The 22094-nt window shown below is 54.9% G+C and overlaps 1 pseudogene; it reads left to right on the top strand.

The window, feature by feature from the left end:
- Window positions 1–6059: 6059 nt before the first annotated feature.
- On the top strand, window positions 6060–7131 carry LOC121164592 (annotated as a pseudogene).
- The last annotated feature ends 14963 nt before the right edge of the window (window positions 7132–22094 follow it).

The raw sequence follows: 22094 nt of genomic DNA, 5'->3' as shown, positions 1-22094 counted from the left end.
TCTCAAACTAAATTTGGAGTTTCAGGCAAACAGTTTGTGAAATAGCCAAAATATTAAATTCCCCGGGATTAAGAAGAGCTTGGCGACCTCCAGGTGTATTGAACCCTCTGAAAAGCTGGAATTTGGCTACAAAAGTCGAAGCAGGGCAGCTCTCTTAGCATTTGGCTCATTACAGTAGCTTCTTTGGGAGGGGGTGGCAACAAATGGGAATATTTTTTAGAGTTGTAAAGGGTACTTAAGAAACTAAACTTTCCTCTTCTTTGATTACCTGATGGAAAGGGTTAAATGTTCTATGTAGAACACTGAAGTTTTATTATATAAGATGACCTTAGGAACTGTCATTTCCCTTGAATTTATACAAAGAATGCAAAGTCAAGGTTTTCTAGGTTACACTTCTTTTTTCAACCCTTTGTCCTGTCAGCTCAGTCCTTGATATCTTCATCTGCCGACATGCCCAGATGTGCAGTGAATGTTGATTTGAGCTGGCCCCTCAACCCCTCCCTGCTGGTGTCATTAAAACCAGGGAGGCAGCGGCTCCCCTGGCATCTTTGGCACGGCTTGGCTTTACACTGCGGACTAAATTATTGATGAAGAGCACTTGTGTTGCAGTGTGTTTTACCCACCTTTAAATGAAACTGCGGATTGAGCTGTCACTGCCCCCTCACTCCCTGCGACTTCTACATGACATTTATGATGTGGTTCAGATTGCACTGAAGCAATTAATTTCCAGTACAGTCTGCACTCAGAATGAAGAGCCCTGAATATTAGTGAGGGCTGGTTTCTCAATAAACACACGACACACTCATCGATACCATATACAAAAGGAAAACACCAAAATACAAGAAAAGAGGTCTCTGGAATTTGTGGTCCTTTCCTGCCCTTCAGACTGAGTTCCGGATTCTGAGTCTTTAGGTTATGTGGTTAGCTCTCCCAGTGTTATTCAGAGAAGGGTGAACTTGCCTTCCCAGTACATATTTTATAGAAACCTACCAAAATGTTTACAAGATCTTCTTGGCTACAATATATGTTTATTCTAGTTGAAGCCCCTTGTCTGTTTTTGTTGGTTTGTTTGTTTTTGCCAATATCATATTTTTTGGTATTCACATTCAGTTTTTTTTTTTAAGATTTATTTTTATTATTTTTTTCATTGGAAAGGCGGATATACAGAGAGGAGAGACAGAGAGGAAGATCTTCCGTCGGATGATTTACTCCCCAAGTGAGCGCAACGGGCCGATACTATGCCAATCCGAAGCCAGGAGCTTTTTCCGGGTCTCCCACGCGGGTGCAGGGTCCCAAAGCCTTGGGCCGTCCTCGACTGCTTTCCCAGGCCACAGGCAGGGAGCTGGAAGGGAAGCGGGGCTGCCGGGATTAGAACCGGCGCCCATATGGGATCCCGGGCGTGCAAGGTGAGGACCTTTAACCACTTGCGCCACCGCACTGGGCCCCACATTCAGTTTTTTAAGGGATTATTTGACCCTGATTTATTTTTAATTCAGTGAATGAATCAAGCAGCATGTTGTGCATATATGTGTGTTTGTGTATATGTATGCTTCAGTGGGTGTGCATGTCTGTGCACAGGTATAGGTGAGCGGATTGTTTGCATGGAACTCAATATGCACTTCCAAATATGTGAAATTTAGGGTTTTATCTGTAATAAAAGAATTTTCTTATCTGTTGCTGTTTAAGAATTATCAAATTATATTCATAACTTGGGAAATAATAGTCTTAATTATAAAATATTTTTAAAGACTTTTGTTTTTGTATCTGTGAGAATATGAGATATCAAGTTAGGCTATTTATAGTATTTGAAGGATTCTCAAAAAGAATTTAAAGAATATATTTAAAATATTTGTAACTAGGCATAAATTATTCTCTTGGATATCTAGTTCCCTTTCCCTCTTGTTGGCAATATTAATTTCTGTGGTCAACTTTCTTTTTAACAAATATTTATTTATTTAGGCCTAGCACAATGACTCAGTAGCTAAATCCTTGCCTTGCATGCACTGGGATTCCATATGGGTGCTGGTTCATGTCCCAGCTGCTCCACTTCTCATCCAGCTCCCAGCCTGTGGCCTGGGAAAGCAATAGAGACCGGCCCAATGGTTTGGGATCCTGCACCCGTGTGGGAGACCCAGAAGACTCCTGTGATTCCTGGCTTTGGATTGGCTCAACTCTGTGCATTGTGGCCACTTGGGGGGTGAAACAGCAGACAGATTTTTCTCTCTATCTCTCCTTCTCTCTGTAAATCTGCATTTCCAATTAAAATAAATACATCTTTTAAAAACCCCCACAAATATAATTTTTTTTGAAAAATCATGATATATTGAGATTGGGAGAGACAGAGAAAAATCTTTGAGCTGCTGCTTAACTCTCCAAATGGTCTCAGCACTGGGAGGCTGTGCTAGGCTGAACCCAGATAACAGAAACCCATTTAGGTCTCCGAAGAGGTGAGAGGGGCTCAGCACTTGAACCATTTTCCATTGCTTTCCCAGGCACATTGGCAGGGAGCTGCATGGAAACTGGAGCAGCTGGGACTTAAACCCTCTGTCATGTCACATGGAATGTCAGCATCAAAGGTGGCAGTTTAACCTACTGTGCCACAAAAGCAGTCTCATATATCCTGTTTTCCCAAACTGCCTCATGCTGAGCAAGAGTGTATCCAGAATTAAAGAGTCCTAATTTTCAATCTTGTTTTCATTTGAATTCCATTGCTTCTAAGCCTACAATGTGTAGTTGCTGTGTTGTGAAGTGCTTCTTGGAGACAGCCACATCCTTGTGTTTTGCAGAGGTAGGGAGCAAGGCATTAGAAAGAGAACCAGTGAGAAACTTGAGAGGATCCGGGAAATAGCTTCTGTACTTGGAGACTCTTGACGGAATAGATGATGTGTCAGTCAGGTTGTATCATCACACCTTGTGAGACTCTAACCATTGATGAAGGGTGTTTTACATGCCATTATACGTTTTCATTTGTTTCCTCCCTAAAGTGCACACACAGTTCTGTATTTGATAAACAAAGAATGGAGAATGTTTTCTGTATTTTCTGATCTCAGATATGATGTTCTCTAGCTCTGTTGAAATCCAGACAGATGGAAGATGAAATTGTTCCTCTTAGGATTCTGAATGTGATCTCATTCTTCTTTATCTTTAAAGCTATTGATGATACCAAATCATTCTTTCTTACACGTCAGGAGATTATGATTCAACAGGATGGATTTTAGGTAAAGAACTTCATCCTACTTGTGCCTCAAATAATTTGTCGATTTAAAAAAAAGATAAGAATATAGTCTGTTTTTGGTATACCATATATATCAACAGATATATTTAAAAATAAGAATAATCTGCATAACTTTTGGTCAAGATGCTTTGGGCATGTTTGTGTGTATACTCTGTGTTCATATAGAAACAAGTTGATGACAGTAATTATATTTGGAAATATCTTGGAATAATTCACACCCTCATTGATTCAAAAGGCATGAAGAAACATTTTGAGGAATCAGGAAAGAAAATTTTAAGTATTATCTACTTATAAAATGATAATGTATTTTTAAAGCACTTATTCCACTTATTATCCTGCATATATTATTCCCTTTACTACTTAACAATGTTTTTGTTGAGACAATCTTGTCATTCTCATTTGACAGGAAACGAAACCAAACCAAGAATTAAAGATGTTGTCTTCTACCTAAGATCATAGAGAGAGTTGGGGACTAAGTTAAGACTGGTATGTCTTCTCGACATAAATCTTCATCTAAATCCCAACCCTTGATTGATCTAGTACAATAAATTCTTTATATTTCTTTCAAGATTCATGTATACATGTTATCATGGTAGGTCTGCATTACTCTGTGTAACTTTTGATTTCTTGGGTTCTCAATACGTACAGAAAAATAATGAGTTCAGCTGGTTGTCACAGGTTCTGTAACAGGATAATATTAGTGTTTTACTAATCAGTACATGGATTTATAAACTGCACAGCTCGTGCTTCCATGTGTTATAGTTTATTCATGTGGGTAAAATGAAAATAAAAGTTTGTAAGCTTATACTACATGGTTAATTATGCAAATAACTATAATCAAATCTCACTGTTACTTAATATCCCAACAGCTTTTTCCCTCTCACTTTCCGTATAGTAGTACCTACATTTCCAATAGGCTGTAAAAATTAAGAGAGTGCTGTTTCCCTGCATTGAATTGTCTCCATACATTCATGCTGTAATTCTTTGACTTCTTTTGGATCACAGTGACAGGTGCTTGTTCCTGAAGTTGTCTAAAAGGGATTTCATAATGACTTTGGGCCACTCAATGAAGCAACTTCTGATCAGCCATGCAGCTGTGAATCGAATGCTTTTTCACTGAATTGAAATTATTAATACAATGAATAAGGGAATATGTTTGTTATGGACCAGAAACCTCATTGTATGTTCTAAGAAATGTAATACTGTGGGTGAGGGGATCTATTGGATCTGTTGCATGTGACAGTGTGGTTAGTACAAAGAGATGCAATCTGAGTTTAAGGATGTGAAGCCAATCAGATATGTTCTACCCTCTTGTTTTAGGACCCTGAGTAAGTTAGGTAGCATCTGTAATCATTTCACCATCTATAAAATGGTGATCACTTCATCTGACATTACCTCTTCTCAGTTATTCCTTACAAAAAGAAGTAAAATGTATTTTAGTGAGATATTGCTAGGTAAATATTAGATTATTCAAAATAATCATGACAGCATTACTAGAACTTTTGTATATGCTGTTTATGATATATTTATTGAATATATCAAAAGATAACAGATCTATACTATTTATGATTATGTTTATACCATAACAGAAAATCCAAATGGTACTAACCCAACTTAGATGGAATTTATATGAAAGAACAAAGGCAGTACTACGAGGTAGGTAGGATTTTCATCCTGTGTTCAGGGACCCAGCCTCCTATGTGCTCTGCTAGCTTTAATTCAAATGTTCAATCCTCAGTGCCACCTATTAACATGAAGTTGTCAAAGAACCACCTACTATGCCTGCATTCCAGGTAGGTGGTAGGTAAAATGGTGGACATAGAACCTAAGAAAAAGACTATGAAAGGAAAAACTAAAAAAGAAGAACATTTTGTAAATCATTTTCTTAGCACATTATTCTAGGTTTGCTGATTTTATATAATTTATTTTGAGGCTGTGAGGTGTTTTGTTAAGCCAGGTGTATTACTGGAGTTCTCTAGGGAAGGAAGAAATCATGGATATTGTGTAGCAACCAGTGCCCTCTGCTGTGAGATTACATACAATTTGCATTTTCTTTATTATAAACTGTGGACAATTCAAGGAATAAAATTATTTAGCATAATTTTGATTATGAAAAATTTATCCATAATTTTAGCCTATTAATCATCCTGTCCTAAGAATTTCAAAGTTGGATTTTTTTTAAGAGTTACCAGCTGTAAATTTACCAAGAATGCTTAATTTTGAAAAATTGCACATTTTTTTGTTGTGTTACAATTGTGTTTAAATTGGAGTAACAAACAGGTCCTAGTGAGTAAGAGTGGTCCCTTTAGTTTTTCAGAAAATGATACAGATATTTAAGAAAAATAACATTTCATATTTACAGTTCTAGGTTCTTTTATCAGTTAAGAAGTTTTATTGTTGCTAGTAACTTTACCTGAAGTTTAGATAACATATTTCTCAAAGTGGTTGCAGAAACTTTTAGAATTTCTATTAAACAAAACAAGTTCCATAAAGAAAATGAGGACAATGCTTAGTATAAAAATAATTATGCATAGCAATAGCTTTATTGTGTCGGAGTTAAAATAGCTTTTTTGAGTAAGTATTGAAACGCTTCATAAAGAGAGTTGGTTGACAATGATTCAGAGAGCCAGGCCGCTCGGCTTCCCGCCTGGGGAGTCTCTCCGGACGGACGGGCCAGAAGTCGTCCCCCTGCAATGGAGCGCTGCAGCCCGCTCCCCGCCCGGCTGCCCCACGTCGCGCGGGGACGGTGGTGGCCGCCAGGCTCTGCTCGCGGGAGCGAAGGGGACCGAGCCGCCCGGCCTGTGCCCGCCCGTAGGTCCTCAAGATGTCCTCGCCGGCCCCACTGCGGAGGAAGAGGACACCACCGCCCAGCGCATCCGAGAAGGAGCCCGACATGCCGGCCCGAAAGCGGAGAGCGAGGAGGAGGAGGAGGAGGAAGATGAGGACGAGGAGGAGGATGAGGAGGAAGAGAAAGAAGAGTCTCATCGTGGAAGGCAAGAGGGAAAAGAAAAAAGTAGAGAGGTTGACCATGCAAGTCTCTTCCTTGCAGAGGGAGCCATTTACCATTGCACAGGGAAAGGGACAGAAACTTTGTGAAATTGAAAGGATACATTTCTTTCTGAGTAAGAAGAAAACTGATGAACTTAGAAATCTTCGCAAACTACTTTACAATAGACCAGGCACAGTGTCCTCATTAAAGAAGAATGTGGGTCAGTTCAGTGGCTTTCCGTTTGAGAAAGGAAGTACCTAGTATAAAAAGAAGGAAGAAATGTTGAAAAAGTTTAGAAGTGCCGTGTTGAAGAGCATCTGCGAAGTGCTTGATGTGGAGAGATCGGGTGTGAACAGTGAGCTAGTGAAGAGGATCTTCAACTTCCTAACGCATCCAAAGCCTTCTGGCGAACCACTACCAAAGGCTAAGAAGACTCCTAGCAAAGGCAGTAAAAAGGAACGCAACAGTTCTGGAACCGCAAGGAAAGCGAAAGGAACCAAATACCCCGAGATTCTGTCAGATGAGTCGAGTAGTGATGAAGATGAAAAGAAAAGCAAGGAAGAGTCTTCAGAGGATGAAGATAAAGAAAGTGAAGAGGCGCCACCAAAAAAGACATCGAAAAAAGAAAAACCTAAGCAGAAAGCTGCTGCTCAAAGTAAAAAATCTGTAAAAAGTGCTAATGTGAAGAAAGCAGATAGCAGCACCACCAAGAAGAACCAGAACAGTTCCAAGAAAGAAAGCGAATCTGAGGATAGTTCGGATGAAGAACCCCATCAAGATGGCACTGTGTGGGGTCGCCCCTTCAATTTGGAACTCCGCCGAGGTCTCGGCCACAGTCCCTGCCGCAAAGCGGGTGCAGAGGCCTCGGCCTTCTCCTGGCCAGGAGCACCGAAAGCCCCTCTCAAGGGTGAGTACGCGGGAGAGATGGCTGGGAGCTGGGTAAATTCCTAGCTCTGCCCTGCATCCCGCCAGCCAAAAGCTGGTGGCAGGACAGGTCGGGTGGGTCCCAGTGTCAGGGCAAGAGGCCGACTTAAACCCCCCTCAAGGTGGCACTTGTCGGGGGCACACCACCTGGACAGAACCTCGCTGGGGTCTCAGCCACAGTCCCTGCTGCAAGGCAAGGGCAGAGGCCTCGGCCTTCTCCTGGCCAGGAGCACCTAAAGGCCATCTCGTGTGTGAATACCCGTGAGAGATGGCTGGGAGCTGGGGTAAATTCCTAGCTCTGCGCTGCCCCCCTCCAGCCAAAAGCTGCTCAGGCCAGGTCAGGTGGGTCCCAGTCTCAGGGCAAGGGGGAGGCTTAAACCCCCCTCAAGGTGGCACTTGTCGGGGGCAACCCCTGGACAGGAACACCGCTGGGGTCTCGGCCACAGTCCCTGCCGCAAGGCGGGGACAGAGGCCTCGGCCTTCTCCTGGCCAGGAGCACCTAAAGCCCTCTCATGGGTGAGTACACGTGAGAGATGGCTGGGAGCTGGGGTAAATTCCTAGCTCTCTCCTGCCCCTGCTGCCAAAAGCTGCCAGCAGGACAGGTCGGGAGGGTCCCAGTGTCAGGGCAAGAAGCAGGCTTAACCATCCTCAAGGTGGCACCTGGCGGGGACAACTCTGACAGCATGAACCACGCTGGGGTCTCGGCCACAGTCCCTGCCGCAAGGCTGGGGCAGAGGCCTCGGCCTTCTCCTGGCCAGGAGCACCTAAAGGCCCTCTCATGGGTGAGTACCCGTGAGAGATGTCGGGGTGCTGGGGTAAATTCCTAGCTCTGCGCTGCCCCCTCCAGCCAAAAGCTGGCGGCAGGACAGGTCAGGTGGGTCCCAGTGTCAGGGCAAGGGGCAGGCTTAAACCCCCTTCAAGGTGGCACTTGTCGGGGGCGCTACAACTGGACAGATCCCCGCTGGGGTCTCGGCCATAGTCACTGCCGCAAAGGGGGGCAGAGGCCTTGGCCTTCTCCTGGCCAGGAGCACCTAAAGGCCCTCTCATGGGTGAGTACCCGTGAGAGATGGCTGGGAGCTGGGGTAAATTCCTAGCTCTGCCTTGCCCCTGCCAGCCAAAAGCTGCCAGCAGGACAGGTCGGGAGGTCCCAGTGTCAGGGCAAGGGGCAGGCTTAACCCCCCTCAAGGTGGCACTTGTCGGGGGCACACCACCTGGACAAAACCACGCTGGGGTCTCGGCCACAGTCCCTGCTGCAAGGCTGGGGCAGAGGCCTCGGCCTTCTCCTGGCCAGGAGCACCTAAAGCCCCTCTCATGGGTGAGTACCCGTGAGAGATGGCTGGGAGCTGGGGTAAATTCCTAGCTCTGTCCTGCCCCTGCCAGCCAAAAGCTGCCAGCAGGACAGGTCTGCTGGGGCCCAGTCTCAGGGCAAGGGGCAGAAACAACCCACCTCAAGGTGGCACTTGTCGGGGCGCCCCTCCTGGAAGGAACCCTGCTGAGGTCTCGGCCAGGGTCCCTGCTGCAAGGTGGGGGCAATGCCCTGGCCGTCTCCTGGCCAGGAGCACCTAAAGCCACACTCATGGCTGCAAACCGTGAGAGATGGCTGGGAGCTGGGGTAAATTCCTAGCTCTGTCCTGCCCCTGCCAGCCAAAAGCTGCTAGCAGGACAGGTCTGCGGTGGCCCCGTCTCAGGGCAAGGGGCAGGAAGAACCCCGCCTCAAGGTGGCACTTGTCGGGGGTGCCCCTCCTGGACGGAACCCTGCTGGGGTCTCGGCCACAGTCCCTGCTGCAAGGTGGGGGCAGAGGCCTCGGCCTTCTCCTGGCCAGGAGCACCTAAAGCCCCTCTCATGGGTGAGAACCCGTGAGAGATGGCTGGGAGCTGGGGTAAATTCCTAGCTCTGTCCTGCCTCTAGCAGCCAAAAGCGTCAGGAGTACAGGTCTAGTGGGTTCCAGTCTCAGGGCAAGGGGCAGGCATAACCCACCCTCAAGGTGGCACTTGCCGGGGCGCACCCTGACAGCGGAACACCCGCTGGGGTCTCGGCCACAGTCCCTGCTGCAAGGCGGGGGCAGAGGCCTCGGCCTTCTCCTGGCCAGTAGCACCTAAAGCCCTCTCATGGGTGACCCACGTGAGAGATGGCTGGGAGCTGGGGTAAATTTCTAGCTCTGCCCCTGCCAGCTGCCAGCCAAAAGCTGACAGCAGGACAGGTTGGGTGGGTCCCAGTCTCAGGGCAAGGGGCAGGCTTAACCCCTTCCTCAAGGTGGCACTTGTCGGGGGCGCCCCTCCTGGACAGAACCCCACTGGGGTCTCGGCCACAGTCCCTGCTGCAAGGCAGTGGTAAAGGCCTCGTCCTTCTCCTGGCAAGGAGCACCTAACGCCGCTCTCATGGGTGAGTACCCGTGAGAGATGGCTGGGAGCTGGGGTAAATTCCTAGCTCTGTCCTGCCCTTGCCAGCCAAAAGCTGCCAGCAGGACAGGTCGGTGGGTCCCAGTCTCAGGGCAAGGGTCCGGAAGAACCCCCCTCAAGGTGGCACTTGTCGAGGGCGCACCTCCTGGACGGAACCCTGCTGGGGTCTCGGCCACAGTCCCTGCTGCAAGGCTGGGGCTGAGGCCTCGGCCTTCTCCTGGCCAGGAGCACCTAAAGCCCCTCTCATGGGTGCAAACCATGAGAGATGGCTGGGAGCTGGGGTAAATTCCTAGCTCTGCCCTGCCCCTGCCAGACAAAAGCTGCCAGCAGGACAGGTCGGTGGGTCCCAGTCTCAGGGCAAGGGGCAGGAATAACCCCCACAAGGTGGCACTTGTCGGGGTGCCACTCCTGGACGGAACCCCTCCTGGGTCTCAGCCACAGTCCCTGCTGCAAGGTTGGGGCAATGCCCTGGCCTTCTCCTGGCCAGGAGCACCTAAAGGCCCCTCTCATGGGTGAGTGCCCTTGAGAGATGGCTGGGAGCTGGGGTAATTTCCTAGCTCTGCCCTGCCCCTGCCAGCCAAAAGCTGCCAGCAGGACAGGTCGGGAGGGTCCCAGTCTCAGGGCAAGGGGCAGGCATAGCCCGACCTCTCAAGATGGCACTTGTCGGGGGCGACCCTCCTGGTCGGAACACCGCCGGGGTCTCGGCCACAGTCCCTGCCGCAAGGCGGGGGCAAAGGCCTTGGCCTTCTCCTGGCCAGGAGCACCTAAAGCCCCTCTCATGGGTGCAACCCCGTGAGAGATGGCTGGGAGCTGGGGTAAATTCCTAGCTCTGCCCTGCATCCGGCCAGCCAAAAGCTGTCAGCAGGACAGGTAGGGTGGGTCCCAGTCTCAGGGCAATGGGCAGGCATAACCCCCCTCCAGGTGGCACTTTTCGGGGGTGCACCACCCGGACAAAACTTCGCTGGGGTCTTGGCCACAGTCCCTGCCGCAAGGCTGGGGCTGAGGCCTCGGCCTTCTCCTGGCCAGGAGCACCTAAAGGCCCTCTCATAGTTGAGTGCCCTTGATAGATGGCTGGGAGCTGGGGTAAATTCCTAGCTCTGCCCTGCCCCTGCCAGCCAAATGCTGCCAGCAGGACAGTTCGGGAGGGTCCCAGTCTCAGGGCAATGGCCAGGAAGTACCCCCCTCAAGGTGGCACTTTTCGAGGGCGTACCTGCCAAACTGGAACCCTGCTGGGGTCTCGGACACAGTCCCTGTCGCAAGGTGGAGGCTAAGGCCTCGGCCTTCTCCTGGCCAGGAGCACCTAAAGCCCCTCTCATGGGTGAGTACCCGTGAGAGATGGCTGGGAGCTGGGTAAATTCCTAGCTCTGTGCTGCCACCCTCCAGCCAAAAGCTGGTCAGGCCAGGTCGGGTGGGTCCCAGTGTCAGGGCAAGGGGCAGGCTTAACCCACCCTCAAGGTGGCACTTGTCGGGGGCGCCCTGCTGAACTGAACCCCGCCGGGGTCTTGGCCACAGACTCTCCCACAAAGCGGGGACAGAGGTCGTGGACTTTTCCTGGCCAGGAGCACCTAAAGCCCCTCTCATGGGTGAGTATCCATGAGAGATGGCTGGGAGCTGCGGTAAATTCCTAGCTCTCTGCTGCCCCTGGGTACCAAAAGCTGGCGGCAGGACAGGTCGGGGTTGTCTCAGTCTCAAGGCAAGCGGCAGGCTTAACCGGACTACAAGGAAGCACCTGTGGGTGTCGCCCTTGGCAGCAGAAATCCTACCGCTGTCTGGCTACTCTCTGTGCGACAAAGTGGCTGCAGAGGCCTGAGCCTTCTCCTGGCCAGGAGCAACGAAAGCCCCTCATATGGATGAGATTTGGCTGGGAGCTGGGGTAAATTCCTAGCGCTGTGCTGCCCCCGACAGCCAAAATCCAGCGGCAGGAGAGGTCGGTTGGGTCCCAGTGTTAGGTCAAGGGGCAGGCTTCAACCCCCATTTAGGTGGCACTTGTCACGGGTGCCCCTGCCTGGACATATCCCCGCTGGGGTCTTGGCCACAGTCCCTGCTGCAAGGAGCTTGGGTAAATTCCTAGCTCTGCGCTGCCCCCCTCCAGCCAAAAGCTGGCCAGGCCAGGTCGGGTGGGTCCTAGTGTCAGGGCAAGGGGCAGACTTAAATTCACCTCAAGGTGCCACTTTGTCACGGTCGCCCCTGCCCTGACAGAATCCCGCTGGGGTCTAAGCCACACTCACCACCGCAGGACTGGGGCAGAGGCCTCGGCCTTCTCCTGGCCAGGAGCAACTACAGCCCCTCTCATGGGTGAGTACCTGTGAGAGATGGCTGGGAGCTGGGGTAAATTCCTAGCTCTGTGCTGCCACCATCCAGCAAAAGCTGGCCAGGCCAGGTCGGGTGGGTCCCAGTGTCAGGGCAAGGGGCAGGCTTCAACCCCCCTCAAGGTGGCACATGTAAGGGGTGCACCACCGGAATAGAACCTCGCTGGGGTCTCGGCCACAGTCCCTGCTGCAAGACTGGTGCAGAGGCCTCGGCCTTCTCCTGGCCAGGAGCATCTAAAGACCTCTCATGGGTGAGTACCCATTAGACATGGCTGGGAGCTGGGGTAAATTCCTAGCTCTGCGCTAACCCCCTTGAACCAAAAGCTGGCAAGGCCAGGTCAGGTGGGTCCCAGTGTCAGGGCAAGGGGCAGGCTTCAACCCTCCTCAAGGTGGCACTTGTAGGGGGCGCACCACCTGAACAGAACCTCGCTGGGGTCTCGGCCACAGTCCCTGAAAAAGGATGGGGCAGAGGCTTCGGCCTTCTGGCCAGGAGTACCTAAAGGCCCTCTCATGGGTGAGTACCCGTGAGTGATGGCTGGGAGCTGGGGTAAATTCCTAGCTCTGCGCTGCCCCGCTCCAGCCAAAAGATGGCGCCAGATAGTTCGGGTGGGTCGCACTGCGAGGGCAAGGGGCAGGCTTCAACACTCTTCCAGGTGGCACTTGTTGGGTGCGCACCACCTGGAGAGAACCCCGCTGGGGTCTCTGCCACAGTCCTCACCGCAAGACTGGGGCAGAGGCCTCGGCCTTCTGCTGGCCAGGAGCACCTAAAGCACCTCTCATGGGTGAGTACCCGTGAGAGATGGCTGGGAGCTGTGTTAAATTCCTAGCTCTTCATTGCCCCCTGCAGCCAAAAGCTGGCCAGGCCAAGTCGGGTGGGTCCCAGTGTCAGGGCAAGGGGCAGGCTTCAACCCACCTCAAGGTGGCACTTGTAGGGGGCGCACCACCTGGACAGAACCTCTCTAGGGGCTCAGCCACAGTCCCTGCCGCAAGACTGGGGCAGAGGCCTCGGCCTTCTCCTGGCCAGGAGCACCTAAAGGCCCTCTCATGGGTGAGAGAATCCTGGTAGCTGGGGTAAATTCCTAGCTCTGTGCTGCCCCCTCCAGCCAAAAGCTGGCCCGGTCAGGTCGGGTGGGTCGCAGTGTCAGGGCAAGGGGCAGACTTAAACCCACCTCAAGGTGGCACTTGTCACGGTCGCCCCTGCCTGTAAAGAACCACGCAGGGTCTAAGCCACAGTCCCCACCGCAACACTGGGGCAGAGGCCTCGGCCTTCTCCAGGCTAAGATCCCCTAAAGCCCCTCCCATGGGTGAGTACCCGTGAGAGATGGCTGGGAGCTGGGGTAAATTCCTAGCTCTGTGCTGCACCCCTGACAGATAAATCTGGCAGCAGGACAGGTCGGTGGGTCCAGTCTCAGGGCAAGGGGCAGGCTTAACCCCATCAAGGTGGCACTTGTCGGGGCGCCCCTCTGGAGAACTCCGCTGGGTCTCGGCCACAGTCCCTGCCGCAAGGCTGGGGCAGAGGCCTCGGCCTTCTCCTGGCCAGGAGCACCTAAAGCCCCTCTCATGGGTGAGTAACCGTGAGAGATGGCTGGGAGCTGGGGTAAATTCCTAGCTCTGCGCTGCCCCCCGACAGCCAAAAGATGGCGGCAGGACAGGTCAGGTGGGTCCCAGTGTCAGGGCAAGGGGCAGGTTTTACCACCTCTCAAGGTGCCACCTGTCGTGGGCGCACCACCTGGACAGAACCACGCTGGGGTCTCGGCCACAGTCCCTGCCGCAAGGCAGGGGCAGAGGCCTCGGCCTTCTCCTGGCCAGGAGCACCTAAAGGCCCTCTCATGGGTGAGTACCTGTGAGAGAATCCTTTAAACTGGGGTAAATTCCTAGCTCTGTGCTGCCCCCCTCCTGTCAAAAGCTGCCAGCAGGACAGTTCAGGTGCGTCCCAGTGTCAGGGCAAGGGGCAGACTTAACCCCCATCAAGGTGGCACCTGTTGGGGACAACCCGGACAGCTGGAACACCGTCGGGGTCTCGGCCAAGTCCCTGCCGCAAGGTGGGGGCAGAGGCCTCGGCCTTCTCCTGGCCAAGAGCACCTAAAGCCACTCTCATTGTTGAGTACAGGTGAGAGATGGCTGGGAGCTGGGGTAAATTCCTAGCTCTGTGTGCCGCCCACCACCACAAAGCTGCAAGCAGGACAGGTCGGGTGGGTCCCAGTGTCAGGGCAAGGGGCAGGCTTAACCCCCATCAAGGTGGCACCTTTCGGGGACAACCCTGACAGCTGGAACAACGCCGGGGTCTCAGGCACAGTCCCCACCGCAAGCTAGGGCAGAGGCCTCGGCCTTCTCCTGGCCAGGAGCACCTAAAGGCCCTCTCATGGGTGAGTACCCGTGAGAGATGGCCTGGAGCTGGGGTAAATTCCTAGCTCTGCGCTGCCCCCCTCCTGCAGCCAAAAGCTGGGCAAGCCAGGTCAGGTCGGTCTCATTGTCAGGACAAGTGGCGGGCTTAACACCCCCTCAAGCTGACACTTGTCGCGGGCACCACCTGGACAGAACCCCACTGGGGTCTCGGCCATAGTATCTGCCACAAGCCGGGAACAGAGGCCTTGGCTTTCTCCTCACCAAGAGCACCTAAAGGCCCTCTCATGGGTGAGTAGCCCTGAGAGAATCCTAGGAACTAGGGGTAAATTCCTAGCTCTCAGCTCCCACCCGCCACCGAAAACGGCAGCAGGACAGTTCAGGAGGGTCCCAGTGTCAGGGGAAGGGGAAGGCTTAACGCCCCCTCAAGGTGGCACTTACTGGGGGCACCCCTGCCGGTCCCAACTAAGCTGGGGTCTTGGCCACAGTCTCTGATGCAAGGTTGGTGTAGAGGCCTCTGCCTTCTCCTGGCCAGGAGCACCGAAAGCCACTCTCATGGGTGAGTACTCTTGAGAGATGGCTGGGAGCTGGGATAATTTCCTAGCTCTGCGCTGCCCCCACCAGCCAAAAGCTGGCCAGGCCAGGTGGTATGGGTCGCAGTGTCAGGGCAAGGGGCAGGCTTCAACCCCCCTCAAGGTGGCACTTGTCGGGGCAGCACCACCTGACAGAACCCCGCTGATGTTCGGTCACAGTCCATGCAGCAAGACGGGGGCAGAGGCCTCGGCCCTGTCTGGCCAGGAGCACCTAAAGCCCCTCTCATGGGTGAGTACCCGTGAGAGATGGCTGGGAGCTGGGGTAAATTCCTAGCTCTGCGCTGCCCCAGGCATGACAAAAGCTGGCGGCAGGACAGGTCAGGTGAGTCCCAGTGTCAGGGCAAGGGGCAGGCTTAACCCCCATCAAGGTGGCACTTGTCGGGGACAACCCTGACAGCTGGAACACCGCCGGGGTCTCGGCCACAGTCCCTGCCGCAAGGTGGGGGCAGAGGCCTCGGCCTTCTCCTGGCCAGGAGCACCTAAAGCCCCTCTCATGGGTGAGTACCCGTGAGAGATGGCTGGGAGCTGGGGTAAATTCCTAGCTCTGCACTTCCCCAATCCAGTCAAAAGCTGGCCGGGCCAGGTCAGGTGGGCCCCAGTCTGAGGGCAAGGGGCAGGTGTAAACCCCCCTCCAGGTGGCAATAGTTGCGGGCTCCCTTTTCAGTCGGAACTCCGCCGGGGTCTCCGGCATAATCCCTGCCGCAATGCGGGAACAGAGTCCTCGGCCTTCTCCTGGCCAAGAGGACCAAAAGGCCCTCTCATGGGTGAATAGCCGTGACAGTATCCTGTGAACTGGGTAAATTCCTAGCTCTCCGCTCCCACCTGCTACCCAAAACTGAAGCAGGACAGTTTGGGACGGTCCCAGTGTCAGGGCAAGGGGAAGGCTTAAACCCCCCCTCAAGGTGGCAATTGTTGGGGGCGCACAACCTAGACAGAACTCAGCTGGGGTTTCAGCCACAGTCCCTGCTGCAAGGCGAGGGCAGAGGCCTTGGCCTACTCCTGGTCAAGAGCACCTAAAGGCATTCTCATGGGTGAGTACCAGTGAGAGAATCCTGGGATCAGGGGAAAATTCCTAGCTCTACGATGTCCCGACCCGCCATTGCAAAACTGCCAGCCGGACAGGTCGGTAGGGTCTCAGTTTCAGGGCAAGGCCTAGGAAGAACCCACCCTCAAGGTGGTACCTTTCGGGGACAACTCTGACAGCCGGAACACCACCGCTGGGGTCTCAGCCACAGTCCCTGCAGCAAGGCAGCGGCAGAGGCCTCGGCCTTCTCCTGGCCAGGAGCACCTAAAGGCCCTCTCATGGGTGAGTACCCGTGAGAGATGGCTGGGAGCTGGGGTAAATTTCTAGGTCGGCCCTGGTCCTGCCAGACAAAAGCTGCCAGCAGGACAGGTCTGGAGGGTCCCAGTCTCAGGGCAAGGGCAGGCTGAAAACCCCTCAATTTATCACTTGTCCCGGACGCACCTGCCAGATGAACCCCTGTGGGGTCTCGGCCACAGTCTCTTCCACAAGGCAGGGGCAGAGGCCTGGGACTTGTCCTGGCCAGGAGCACCTAAAGCCCCTCTCATGGGTGAGTACCCCTGAGAGATGGCTGGGAGCATAAATTCCTGGCTCTATGCTCCCACCCGCCACCGAAAAGCTGGCCCGGCAGGACAGGTCGGGAGGGTCCCAGTGTCAGGGCAAGGGGCAGGAAGAACCACCTCAATGTCGCACTTGTCGGGGACAACCCTGACAGCTGGAACACCACCGCTGGGGTTTCGGCCACAGTCCCTGCCGCAAGGCGGGGCTGAGGCCTCGGCCTTCTCCTGGCCAGTAGCACCTAAAGCCCCTCTCATGGGTGCAAAGCCATGAGAGATTGCTCAGAGCTGGGGTAATTTCCTAGCTTTGTCCTGTTCTTGCCAGACCAAAGCTGCCAGCAAGACAGGTCGATTGGTCCCAGTCTCAGGGCAAAGGGCAGGACGAACCCCCCTAAAAGGTGGTACTTGTCGTGGGTGCACCACCTGGGCAGAACCTCCCCGAGTTCTTGGCGACAGTCCCTGCTGCAAGGCGGGGGCTGAGGCCTCGGCCTTCTCCTGGCCAGGAGCACCTAAAGCCCCTCTCATGGGTGAGTACCCGTGAGAGATGGCTGGGAGCTGGGGTAAATTCCTAGCTCTGCCCTGCACCTGCCAGTCAACATCTGCCAGCAGGACAGCTTGGGTGGGTCCCCGTCTTAGGGCAAGGGGCAGGCTTAACTCCCGTCAAGGTGGCACTTGTCGGGGGTGCACCTCCTGGACAGAACACTGCTGGGGTCTAGTTCACAGTCCCTGCTACAAAGCTGGGGCAGAGGCCTCGGCATTCTCCTGGCCAGGAGAACCTAAAGCCCCTCTCATGGGTGCAAACCCATGAGAGATGGCTGGGAGCTGGGGTAAATTCCTAGCTATGTCCTTCCCCTGCCAGCCAAAAGCTATCAGCAGGCAGGTCAGGTGGGTCCCAGTCTCAGGGCAAGGGTCCAGAAGAACCCCCTCAAGGTGGCACTTGTCGGGGGGGGGGCACCTGCCATTCTTTTATGGAACCCTGCTGGGGTCTCTGCCACAGTCCCTGCTGCAAGGAGGGGTCTGAGGCCTCGGGCTTCTCCTGGCCCAGGAGCACCTAAAGCCCCTTTCATGGTTGCAAACCGTTAGAGATGACTGGGAGCTGGGCTAAAATCCTAACTCTACCCTGCCACTGCCAGCCAAAACCTGCCAGCAGGACAGGTGGTGGATCCCAGTCTCAGGGCAAGTGCCAGGGGTAACCCGCCTCAAGGTGGCAATTGTCGCGGGTGCCCCTCCTGGACGGAACCCTGCTGGGGTCTCGGCCACAGTCCCTGCAGAAGGCGGGGCAGAGGCATCGGCCCTCTCCTGGCCAGGAGTACCAAAAGGCTCTCTCATGGGTGAGTACCCGTGAGAGATGGCTGGGAGCTGGGGTAAATTCCTAGCTCTGTCCTACCCATGCCAGACAAAAGCTGCCAGCAGGACAGGTCAGGTGGGTCCCAGTCTCAGGGCAAGGGTCCAGAAGAACACCCCTCAAGGTGGCACTTGTCGGGGGCACCCCTCGTGCACGGAAACCGGCTGGGGTCTCGGCCACAGTCCCTGTCGCAAGGCAGGGGCAGAGGCCTTGGCCTTCTCCTGGCCAGGAGCACCTAAAGCCTCTCTCATGGGTGCAAAACAGTGAGAGATGGCTGGGAGCTGGGGTAAATTCCTAGCTCTGTCCTGCCCCTGCCAGCAAAAGCTATCAGCAGGACAGTTCAGGAGGGTCTCATTCTCAGGGCAAGGGGCAGGCATAGCCCCCCTCAAGGTGGCACTTGTCGGGAACAACCCTGACAGCCGGACCACCGCCGCTGGGGTCTCGGCCACAGTCCCTGTCGAAACGCGGGGGCAGAGGCCTCGGCCTTCTCCTGGCCAGGAGCACCTAAAGCCCCTCTCATGGGTGAGTACCCGTGAGAGATGGCTGGGAGCTGGGGTAAATTCCTAGCTCTGCCCTGCCCATGCCAGCCAAAAGCTGTCAGCAGGACAGGTCGGGTGGGTCCCAGTCTCAGGGCAAGGGGCAGGAAGAACCTTAATCAAGGTGGCCCTTTTCGGGTGTCCTGACCTGGACGGAACACTCCTGGGGTCTCGGCCACAGTCCCTGCTGCAAGGCGGGGGCAGAGGCCTTGGCCTTCTCCTGGCCAGGAGCACCTAAAGCCCCTCTCATGGGTGACTGCCCGTGAGAGATGGCTGGGAGCTGGGTAATTTCCTAGCTCTGCACTCCCCCTGCCAGCCAAAAGGGGCAGCAGGACAGGACTGGTGGGTTCCAGTCTCAGGGCAAGGAGCAGATTCAACACCCTCAAGTTGGCACTTGTCGGGGTGCCCTTCCTGGACGAAAGCCGCTGGCGTCTAGGCCACAGTCCCTGTCTAAAGGCAGGTGCTGAGGCCTCGGCCTTCTCCTGGCCAGGAGCACCTAAAGCCCCTCTCATGGGTGCAAACCCGTGAGAGATGGCTGGGAGCTGGGGTAAATTCCTAGCTCTGTCCTTCCCCTGCCAGCCAAAAGCTGCCAGCAGGACAGGTCTGCTGTGGCCCAGTCTCAGGGCAAGGGGCAGAAACAACCCCCCTCAAGGTGGCACTTGTCGGGGGCGCCACTCCTGGACGGAAACACGCCGAGGTCTCGGCCACAGTCCCTGCTGCAAGGCAGGGGCAGAGGCCTGGGACTTGTCCTGGCCAGGAGCACCTAAAGCCCCTCTCATGGGTGAGTACCCGTGAGAGATGGCTGGGAGCTGGTGTAAATTCCTAGCTCTGTCCTGCCCCTGCCTGCCAAAAGCTGACAGCAGGACAGGTCTGCTGAGGCCCAGTCTCAGGGCAAGGGGCAGAAACAATCCCCATCAAGGTGGCACTTGTCGGGGGCGCCCCTCCTGGACGGAACCCCGCTGGGGTCTCGGCCACAGTCCCTGCAGAAAGGTGGGGGCAGAGGCCTCGGCCTTCTCCTGGCCAGTAGCACCTAAAGCCCCTCTCATGGGTGAGAACCCGTGAGAGAGGGCTGGGAGCTGGAATAAATTCCTAGCTCTGCCCTGCCACTGCCAGCCAAAAGCTGCAACAGGACAGGTTTGGTGGGTCCCAGTCTCAGGACAAGGGGCAGGCTTAACCCCCCTCAAGGTGGCACTTGTCGGGGGCGCCCCTCCTGGACGGAACCTCGCTGGGGTCTCTGCCACAGTCCCAGCCGCAAGGCGGGGGCAGAGGCCTCGGCCTTCTCCTGGCCAGGAGCACCTAAAACCCCTCTCATGGGTGCAAGCCCCTGAGAGATGGCTTGGAGCTGGGGTAAATTCCTCGCTCTGCGCTGCCCCTGCCAGCCAAAAGCTTGCGGCAGGACAGGTCGCATGGGTCCCAGTGTCAGGGCAAGGGGCAGGCTTAAACCCCCTCAAGGTGGCAATTGTCGGGGGCGCACCACCTGGGCAGAACCTCGCTGGGGTCTCTGCCACAGTCCCTGCCGCAAGGCGGGGGCAGAGGCCTCGGACTTCTCCTGGCCAGGAGCACCAAAAGGCTCTCTCATGGGTAATACCTGTGAGAGAATCCTGGGAGCTGGGGTAAATTCCTAGCTCTGTCCTGCCCCTGCCAGCCAAAAGCTGCCAGCAGGACAGGTCTGCTGGGGCCCAGTCTCAGGGCAAGGGGCAGAAGAACCCCCCTCAAGGTGGCACTTGTCGGGGGTGCCTCTCCTGGACGGAACTCTGCTGGGGTCTTGGCCAAAATCCCTGCTGCAAGGCGGGGCCTGAGGCCTCGGCCTTCTCCTGGCCAGGAGCACCTAAAGCCCCTCTCATGGGTGAGTGCCCATGAGAGATGGCTGCGAACTGGGGTCATTTCCTAGCTCTGCTCTGCCCATGCCAGCCAAAAGCTGCCAGCAGGACATGCCAGGAGGGTCCCAGTCTCAGGGCAAGGGTCCGGAAGAACGCCCTTCAAGTGGCACTTGTCGGTGGCACCCCTCCTGGACGGAACCCTGCTGGGGTCTCGGCCACAGTCCCTGCTGCAAGGCGGGGGCAGAGGCCTTGGCCGTCTCCTGGCCAGTAGCACCTAAAGCCCCTCTCATGGGTGCAAACCCGTGAGAGATGGCTGGGAGCTGGGGTAAATTCCTAGCTCTGTCCTGCCCCTGCCAGCCAAAAGCTGCCAGCAGGACAGGTCTGCTGGGGCCCAGTCTCAGGGCAAGGGGCAGGAAGAACCCCCCTCAAGGTGGCACTTGTCGGGGGTGTCCCTCCTGTACGAAACACCGCCGGGATCTCGGCCACAGTCCCTGCAGAAAGGCCGGGTCAGAGGCCTCGGCCTTCTCCTGGCCAGGAGCACCTAAAGCCCCTCTCATGGGTGAGTATCCGTGAGAGATGGCTGGGAGCTGGGGTAAATTCCTAGCTCTGTCTTGCCTTGCCAGCCAAAAGCTGCCAGCAGGACAGGTCTGGTGGGTCCCAGTCTCAGGGCAAGGGTCCAGAAGAACCCCCCTCAAGGTGGCACTTGTCGGGGGTGCCTCTCCTGGACGGAACCCCGCCGGGGTCTCGGCCACAGTCCCTGCTGCAAGGCGCGGGCTGAGGCCTCGGCCTTCTCCTGGCCAGGAGCACCTAAAGCCCCTCTCATGGGTGACCCACGTGAGAGATGGCTGGGAGCTGGGGTAAATTCCTAGCTCTGCCCCTGCCTCTGCCAGCCAAAAGCTTGCGGCAGAACAGATTGCATGGGTCCCAGTCTCAGGGCAAGGGGCAGAAACAACCCCCCTCAAGGTGGCACTTGTCGGGGGCGCCACACCTGGACGGAACCCCTCTGGGGTCTCGGCCACAGTCCCTGCTGCAAGGTGGGGGCAGAGGCCTTGGCCGTCTCCTGGCCAGGAGCACCTAAAGCCCCTCTCATGGGTGACCCACGTGAGAGATGGCTGGGAGCTGGGGTAAATTCCTAGCTCTATAATGCCCTGCCAGCCAAAAGCTGCCAGCAGGACAGGTCTGGTGGGTCCCAGTCTCAGGGCAAGGGGCAGGCTTAAGCCCCCTTCAAGGTGGCACTTGTCGGGGGCACCCCTCCTGGACGACACTCCGCCAGTGTCTCGGCCACAGTCCCTGCCTCAAGGCGGAGCAAAGAGCTCGGGCTTCTCCTGGCAGGAGCACCTAAAGCCCCTCTCATCGGAGACCCCAGTGAGAGATGGCTGGGAGCTGGGGTAAATTCCTATCTCTGCCCTGCATCCGGCCAGCCAAAAGCTACCAGGAGGACAGGTCTGGTGGGTCCCAGTCTCAGGGCAAGGGGCAGGAAGAAACCCCCTCAAGGTGGCACTTGTTGGGGGTGCCCCTCCTGGATGGAACCCTGCTGGGGTCTCGGCCACAGTCCCTGTCGCAAGGCGGAGGCTGAGGCCTCAGCCTTCTCCTGGCCAGGAGCACCTATAGACCCTCTCATGATTGCAAACCCGTGAGAGATGGCTTGGAGCTGGGCTAAATTCCTAGCTCTGCGCTGCCCCCCTCCAGCCAAAAGCTGGCGGCAGGACAGGTCTGCTGGGGCCCAGTCTCAGGGCAAGGGACAGAAACAACCCCCATCAAGGTGGCACTTGTCGGGGGTCCCCCTCCTGGACGGAGCCCCTCTGGGGTCTCGGTACAGTTCCTGCGGCAAAGCGGGGTCAGAGGCCTTGGCGGTCTCCTGCCCAGGAGCACCTAAAGCGCTCTCATGGGTGACCCACGTGAGACATGGCTGGGAGCTGGTTTGATTTCCTAGCTCTGTCCTGCCAGTACCAGGCAAAAGCTGCCAGCAGGACAGGTCTGGTGGGTCACAGCTTCAGTGCAAGTGTCCGGAAGAACCCCCCC

The sequence above is a fragment of the Ochotona curzoniae genome, unplaced genomic scaffold (assembly GCF_017591425.1).
Source record: "Ochotona curzoniae isolate NIBS_2020 unplaced genomic scaffold, NIBS_Ocur_1.0 contig_872, whole genome shotgun sequence".
Classification (NCBI taxonomy): Eukaryota; Metazoa; Chordata; class Mammalia; order Lagomorpha; family Ochotonidae; genus Ochotona; species Ochotona curzoniae.
Note: the sequence above shows the minus strand (reverse complement) of the source record. Positions and strands in the feature narration are given on the sequence as shown.